The sequence below is a fragment of the Ostrea edulis genome, chromosome 5, assembly GCF_947568905.1.
Source record: "Ostrea edulis chromosome 5, xbOstEdul1.1, whole genome shotgun sequence".
NCBI lineage: Eukaryota > Metazoa > Mollusca > Bivalvia > Ostreida > Ostreidae > Ostrea > Ostrea edulis.
In genome coordinates this window covers 74,668,255-74,676,951 of record NC_079168.1, presented here as the reverse complement: position 1 = coordinate 74,676,951, position 8,697 = coordinate 74,668,255, and the positions used below count along the sequence as shown (strand labels likewise).

At 35.5% G+C, this 8,697-nt stretch overlaps 2 long non-coding RNA genes across 2 annotated transcripts; one reads left to right on the top strand and one right to left on the bottom strand.

Moving 5' to 3' along the window:
• The first annotated feature begins 1,599 nt into the window (after positions 1-1,599).
• On the top strand, positions 1,600-3,494 carry LOC125677417 (uncharacterized). The gene is made up of 2 exons (XR_007371120.2): positions 1,600-1,858; positions 2,748-3,494. It is a non-coding gene; the product is annotated as an uncharacterized LOC125677417 (long non-coding RNA).
• Positions 3,495-5,902: 2,408 nt separating this feature from the next.
• On the bottom strand, positions 5,903-7,758 carry LOC125652543 (uncharacterized). Its single transcript, XR_007361606.2, has 2 exons — positions 7,521-7,758; positions 5,903-6,643 (listed from the first exon to the last, which is right to left on the bottom strand). It is a non-coding gene; the product is annotated as an uncharacterized LOC125652543 (long non-coding RNA).
• Between the last annotated feature and the right edge of the window lie 939 nt (positions 7,759-8,697).

Genomic DNA, 8,697 nt, shown 5'->3' with positions numbered 1-8,697 from the left:
AATTTTCCATATGGAGAAATGTATTTAATCTTTTAAAATCTTCGTTGCAGAAAGTATATAGTATAAAAAGTTGTAACGAGCATAGACATTTGTGACACATGGGTAAGAAGTTGAGGAGCCAGGTGGGACAAACTCCCCGTCGAGGCCTCATTACGTCACCCACGTATAGACCTCTCCTATGTGACGCACTACAATGTAGATTTGTATATTGTGACTCTGCAATTATCAAGAGGGCAAATAACATCAAAGAAGTAGTTCGTAGTTAAAAGTTTGATTGATTGATTGTATGTTGTTTAACGTCCCGCTCGAGATTATTTCACTCATATATGCCGGTGAAGGGCTGCAAATTTCGGCCTATGCTCGGCGCTTATGGCCTTTGAACAGGGAGGGATCTTTATCGTGCCACACCTGCTCAATCTCTACTCAGAGTTATCGTTCCTTACACTCACTTACACCTCTGTCAACGTCTCAAGGGTTTTACAAGATTTTTTGTAAAATGGCATGTATGCTCAAATAAAGTATGGTATTGACTTCAGTTACAAAAATATACGTAAATAAATAAATATTGAGGAGATGTCAAGTCTTTTTGTGACACTAGAAGCATTGATTTGGGTTGAAACACGGATATTGGGTAGTTCTATTGCACCAGGCCTATACATAGGTACATGAAGAATATATAGTAATGGAGAAAAAATCTACAAATAGTTGCTTGTCCTACATTTTCCCGATATTTTGTAAAATCGTTCTTAGTTTTATTAGCCGTAAAAAAAGTAGTTTTATTAGCCGTAAAAAAAGTGGATTTACATGTGGAATAACATTGCTTATTTTGAGACGTTAACAGAGGTGTAAGTGAGAGCAAAGAACGACAACTCTGGGTAGAGATTTACACCTGCTGTGACGCGGGACCTCGGTTTTTGCAGTCTCATACGGAGGACCGCCCCATTTAGTCGCCTCTTACGACAAGCAAGGGGTTACTGAGGACCTATTCTAACCCAGATCCCCACGGGAAGATATGACATTCAGAGCATTAATATAAAAGTATGGATTTTATTTTAAACATAAAATGATCAAAAGATCATTAAAAAGTAGGGAGACACTTTTCAAACGATAGTGTAAAGTAATGAAAATGATGTTTACGTTTAACGTTATGTTTTTCGTCATTCTACAGTGACGTCACACAGTATACGCGGCTTAAGAAATCGCTATCCCATAATGCCTAACTGGAAGGGTTTGGTTTGTGCGCAAAGAAACTCTGGCGGAAGTTTGCCATGAGGGACAATAGTTAGTATATGCTGAAATTATCCATGAACACCGAGCAGACTAGCTGGGGTGTGAATCAAAAGATCCTGCCATAGATGTTACACACTGAATAAAAATATTATCCACGTCTGTCTGTCCGTCCTCTGTTCTTTCAATGGGTCACATTAAATGCGACTCATAACCAGATATATGTTGTTATTATCATCAGCGTGTATTAAAAATACCGTATTCATGATGTCACATGCGCATTCAGAGTACGTCATTCACGCTTCCACTGTCGTCAGGGGAGGTGCGGTTATCATCTCCGCACAGCCAATCAGAATCGCGGAAGAATTGTCCGCCATTACCTCAGTCAAAACTTATGATGACGGAGGTTTTGAGGTACAGATGTTTTAGCCTGATTACTTCGAGTTCTCATAAAATTGGTGGAATTGTGTGCATCGGGGAAATGCAACAGTGATTCATGTTACCCAGAAAGGATACTAGAAGTAATGTTTATCCCATTTCCAAACCCAAAATCACATAAAGATTAATGTTTACGTTGGATAAAGGCGTGCGGTAGGCCCCACAGTAAGAGCAGAATGGACCGGCACACAAAGTAAGTTAGTCTTAGCAGACAATTATGTATTAGTTAATAGTAATAGTTAAATCAGGGACTGATAATAATACATGCCCATGTCATGTGTATACATGTACTAAGAGCTACAGGTGCTTGGGTTCAGGACCCCCCCCCCCCCCCCCCCCCCCGAATTGGCCGAATAACCTGCACGACTTGATTTAAATTATTTCTTGTTGAAAATCCTACTAATGCATGTCAACAATGTCATGCATACCCCAAAATAGCTCTTTTTAAGAATTTCCACCATTGAATATAACAATTCGTGTAGCTAGGTTATTCAAGGGAGTGAGGGGGGGGGGGGGGGTGTCATGAACCCAAGCACCTGTGCTAAGAGCTACACAATACTATTTTTTTTTTAACTATGATATTATCTATTAAAAAGAATCCCATATCTAAACTAGTTTCATATCTAGGGTCAATTCATTTAATGTTTACACCAATATATATGCAGTTTCTGCATGGTCTGGTGTCTTAAATTTTCCCTGCTCAGCCATGCATACATATCATAACATGACTGTAAGAGCGCCATATTCAAAGTTTTCGTTCCATGATTCCTACAATAGATCATACCAGGGGATAAAGTTCTAAAGTTTCAGTAATCAGACTAATTCCGTGGTCAAAGTTTTTAAATATCAATAGAATTTATGTCCATATATATTTTGTAATAAATGGTTTAAATTCGAATTTAGATTTCATAATAATTCGAGCAAACTGAAATTTTATAAGTAGCTAGTAAATTGTTGGGTGTAATATATGCATAGGATCTTTCATGTAATAGGTCAGGTCACCTTTTAAAATTCCATGGCCCCTCTCAGCATCTATGTTTTACTTCCAAATGCTAAAAAAAACTGTTGTTGTTTCTTTATAGATTCATTGGATATACTTGTAACAGCAGCACAAGTTAGAGAATTTACAAGACCAGTTAACAACAGCAGAAAATGCCTTTCATCAACAGAGCATACTTAATCATCATCTGCAACTCCAGTTAGCAATGGAAGCCCAAGATTAACCCCACCAACAGGCCACCCCTTTTGACATTAACAGTACTCTACAGCAAGAGAAAAAAAACAAGCCAGGGTTGTTTTAATATTATATCAATTTGAGACATGCCACATTTTGTACTTTGTTAGAGTTTTTTTTTATACATCTGAGCAAATTTCCCAGTGTGTAAAAAAAAGGAGGGACATAACAAATATGACAAAACAATCTCAGTTGTTATTAACACTGATGAGGCTGAGACATAATTTTGAAATCAAGGACTTGGCATCAAGATTTTGTATTTCAACACAGTGTATCAGTGATATATTCTGTGCCTGAATTGACCTTATGTTGTGTTAGGTTGTGTTTCAATATAGTCCTATAGGAATGATATTAACAACATGACAACTGAATAAAAGCTCAATTCCCAACAACCATCGCTATCATTGATTGTGCAGAAAGGAAATCACAGATACAATCTTCTTTAAAACTACAGTTACAAATTATACATTCTGACTACAAATCAGCTACAACCTAAAGGGGACTTGTGGATTGTGATCCTTTAGGGGACACAATGGAAACTAGCTGTATGCCAATTTGTGTTATCTTGGATAAATAAAGGCTATTATTATTATCATATTTGTTAGTGAATTATTTACTGGATCTATGTCAGATGTTGCTGTTACAGAGAATAGCGGATTTTACAAACTCCTTTGTTAACTGATGGTGGGTTGAATTATTCTGGAAGGGGAATTCATTATGGCAGACAAAGGTTTCACGATATCCAAAGAACCTGGGGAAATATGTCTGTATCTCTGTCAGTGTATTCCCACCAGTTAGTATATGTATATATATGGAGACATCAATAAAGTTGGATAGTTTGCACCCTACTAACCCTTGGGCAAAACCCAGGGTTGAAGAGAAAATTGTAGAGCATGTGAATTCATTGTGTACTACTTGTATACAATGTGAGGAATTTATTTAAAATGATAAACATTTTATAAGAGAGTAAATTTATGTCTAACTTTGGGAAAACTTACATTATGATGAATGTAAACTAGTAGATTACTTAAATTTTCCTTCGAAATGTGTGAATGCTCACAACTAAGAAAATGTAAGAATTTGTGCTGATTCATTGACAATTAAAATAGACAGATATTGTAAACCATTTATTCTTAAAGAACAATGATTATTCCATAGTTTTGAATTATTTGTTGGAAATAAAAAAACCATGTGGTACTTAATTTATTGTCCTATTTATGATAAACTACTCCTTTAACTAAGTATTATATTGTGTTGCTGATCCTATGTAATTACAATATGTACTATAGTACAAGAGGCTGGGTAACTAATTAAACAGATGTTTTACGAACAGGAAATTGTTTTTTGGTCCGAGTCTTAATAATATTCTTGTTTATAATCCAAGTTTTCTATTGTGTGTCATTTAACATATTCTTGACTGTACTGTCAAAATGGTGATGTCTATCAAACATTGTACACATTCTTTCTTTTAATTTGCAAGTTGGTTTTTTTTTTAATAGAAATAGATATTTGGGTGGACGTGGAATAAAAACTTGGAATGATCTAATTAACCCATTACCATTCAAAAAAAGAAACAGTAATTATAACTTATTTGTTAAACTAGCGCTAGATGCTTTCGCTGCATTTGAAGTAATGAAACACTACATCGTCTAACCATCGAATTGCAGGATCGGCTGCCATCGATGCTTACTGTTCATGCACAGCTGGGTTAATATTACGAAACGTTTTCCGAGTTTTGAATAATTGTTTTGTTACGGAATTGACGATATTTGTTGTTCGGTTGAAACTGAATAACTATATCATATATGCTGTGTTGACCGGTTCAATAAAATGTTTCATCTGCTTGCTTGCTTTTGCATCTTTTATTTTACTATTATTTATGATTTACTTATGAAAAACAGTTAAGTATTATCAAGAATTTACATTGCAGCTCGAATACCATCTGTGATCTCCATTAAATGTTCAACTTCAGTTATACTTGAATGGATATTGTAGATCTAGATATCTACTATTTACATGCATAATTGTTTTTTAATGGTAATGGGTTAATTAGATCATTCCAAGTTTTTATTCCACGTCCACCCAAATATCTATTTCTATTAAAAAAATCCCAACAACTTGCAAATCAACAGAAAAATGTGTACAATGTTTGATAGACATCACCATTTTGACAGTACAGTCAAGAATATGTTAAATGACACACAATAGAAAACTTGGATTATAAACAAAAATATTATAAAGACTTGGACAAAAAAAAATTCCTGTTCGTAAAATATCTGTTTTAATTAGTTACCCAACCTCTTGTACTATAGTACATATTGTAATTACATAGGATCAGCAACACAATATAATACTTAGTTAAAGGAGTAGTTTATCATAAATAGGACAATACATTAAGTACCACATGTTTTTTTTTAATTTTCAACAAATAATTCAAAACTATGGAATAATCATTGTTCTTTAAGAATAAATGGTTTACAATATCTGTCTATTTTAATTGTCAATGAATCTGCACAAATTCTTCAATTTTCTTAGTTGTGAGCATTCACACATTTCGAAGGAAAATGTAAGTAATCTACTAGTTTATATTCATCATAATGTAAGTTTTCCCAAAGTTAGACATAAATTTACTCTCTTATAAAATGTTTATCATTTTAAATAAATTCCTCACATTGTATACAAGTAGTACACAATGAATTCACATGCTCTACAATTTTCTCTTCAACCCTGGGTTTTGCCCAAGACTTAGTAGGGTGCAAACTATCCAAACTTTATTGATGTCTCCATATATATAGATATACTAACTGGTGGGAATACACTGACAGAGGTGCAGTCATATTTCCCCTGGTTCTTTGGATATCGTGAAACCTTTGTCTGCCAAAATGAATTCCCCTTCCAGAATAATTCAACCCACCATCAGTTAACAAAGGAGTTTGTAAAATCCACTATTCTCTGTAACAGCAACATCTGACATAGATCCAGTAAATAATTCACTAACAAATATGATAATAATAATAGCCTTTATTTATCCAAGATAACACAAATTAGCATACAGCTAGTTTCCATTGTGTCCCCTAAAGGATCACAATCCACAAGTCCCCTTTAGGTTGTAGCTGATCTGTAGTCAGAATGTATAATTTGTAACTGCAGTTTTAAAGAAGATGGTTTCTGTGATTTCCTTTCTGCACAATCAATGATAGCGATCTTTGTTGGGAATTGAGCTTTTATTCAGTTGTCATGTTGTTAATATCATTCCTATAGGACTATATTGAAACACAACCTAACACAACATAAGGTCAATTCAGGCACAGAATACATCACTGATACACTGTGTTGAAATACAAAATCTTGATGTCAAGTCCTTGATTTCAAAATTATGTCTCAGCCTCATCAGTGTTAATAACAACTGCGATTGTTTTGTCATATTTGTTATGTCCCTCCTTTTTTTACACACTGGGGAATTTGCTCAGATGTATAAAAAAAACTCTAACAAAGTACAAAATGTGGCATATCTCAAATTGATATAATATAAAAACAACCCTGGTTTTTTTTCTCTTGCTATAGAGTACTGTTAATGTCAAAAAGGGAGGCCGGTTGGTGGGGTTAATCTTGGGCTTCCATTGATAACTGGAGTTGCAGGTGATGATTAAGTATTCTCTGTTGATGAAAGGCATTTTCTGATGTTGTAAACTGGTCTTGTAAATTCTCTGACTTGTGCTGCTGTTACAAGTATATCCAATGAATCTATAAAGAAACAACAATTTTTTTAGCATTTGGAAGTAAAACATGGATGCTGAGAGGGGCCATGGAATTTTAAAAGGTGACCTGACATATTACATGAAAGATCCTATGCATACATTACATCCAACAATTTATTAGCTACTTATAAAATTTCAGTTTGCTCGAATTATTATGAAATCTAAATTCGAATTTAAAACCATTTATTACAAAATATATATGGACATAAATTCTATTGATATTTAAAAAGTTTGACCACGGAATTAGTCTGATTACTGAAACTTTAGAACTTTATCTCCTGGTATGATCTATTGTAGAAATCATGGAACGAAAACTTTGAATATGGCACTCTTACAGTCATGTTATGATATGTATGGCTGAGCAAGGAAAATTTAAGACACCAGACCAGAAACTGCATATATATTGGTGTAAACATTAAATGAATTGACCCTAGATATGAAAATAGTTTAGATAGGGGATTCTTTTTAATAGATAATATTATAGTAAAAAAAAATAGTATTGTGTAGCTCTTAGCACAGGTGCTTGGGTTCATGACACCCCCCCCCTCCCTTGAATAACCTAGCTACACGAATTGTTATATCCAATGGGGGAAATTCTTAAAAAGAGCTATTTTGGGGTATGCATGACATTGTTGACATGCATTAGTAGGATTTTCAATAAGAAATAATTTAAATCAAGTCGTGCAGGTTATTCGGGAGAATGGGGGGTGGGGTGGGGTGGGGGGGGGGGGTGGGGGTCTTGAACCCAAGCACCTGTAGCTCTTAGTACATGTATACACATGACATGGGTATGTATTATTATCAGTCCCTGATTTAACTATTACTATTAACTAATACATAATTGTCTGCTAAGACTAACTTACTTTGTGTGCCGGTCCATTCTGCTCTTACTATACTGTGGGGCCTACCACACGCCTTATTAATCTTTATGTGATTTTGGGTTTGGAAATGGGATAAACATCACTTCTAGTATCCTTTCTGGGTAACGTGAATCACTGTTGCATTTCCCCGATGCACACAATTCCACCAATTTTATGAGAACTCGAAGTAATCAGGCTAAAACATCTGTACCTCAAAACCTCCGTCATCATAAGTTTTGACTGAGGTAATGGCGGACAATTCTTCCGCGATTCTGATTGGCTGTGCGGAGATGATAACCGCACCTCCCCTGACGACAGTGGAAGCGTGAATTTCTGGCAAACTCCCCGTCAAGGCCTCATTACGTCACCTACGAATAGATTATGGTTTGTGAGCAAACGAACTCTGGTGGAAGTTTGATATTTCTGGTTCAATCGGATCACGTGCTCGTCTGTTTCCGGTTATGGAAATAACCGAGTAGTTACGATTGATTTCTGGTTGATGTAGCTTTGTACCTAGATACGTAATATGTTTTACGGCGTGACCGTGTTTGAGGGCGAAGCAAAAAAGTTTTGGCATTAGTATCTATATCCAAAACAGGACAAAAACAACCCGAAGTTAGCACGCGGACGGAGTTGTATCAAAGCATCCTAATTTTGGAGATTTGATCCACCTATATATTGAACAAGGGAAATATAACGCAATTGATGTGAACAGTACATTGTGACGTCATATTCAGCGTCGTTATTTAGCAAATTTACAAACATAGCGTTTGAACCACAACAAAAAACATGGCGTTAATTATGGAGTGATTATATATGATTAAGAAAATAAGATTTACATGCTTTTACGGATTTTATGTGTAACATCTCAGAACCACGTGAACTAGGGTAGACGAGATTCAAAATGGAGGAATACATGTCCACGCGATAATATTCGAATCGACGCCATTGGTACCAAACTTTTCAAGTTCCATAGGTATGGTTTAATTTTTCATTATTTTGCTATATTTTCCTTTTAAACATGTACATGCGTGTTACCTATAGGGAGAGCTCCGCTCTCACGGCCCTCCGGGCCGTGAGAAGGCTTCGCCCTCTATCAACACTTCGCCGCGAGTTACGTCCCTTTGCAGGGTCAGCCAAAGGTCAATCGGTGAACAACCAAGTTTTCCTTCCTAACCTT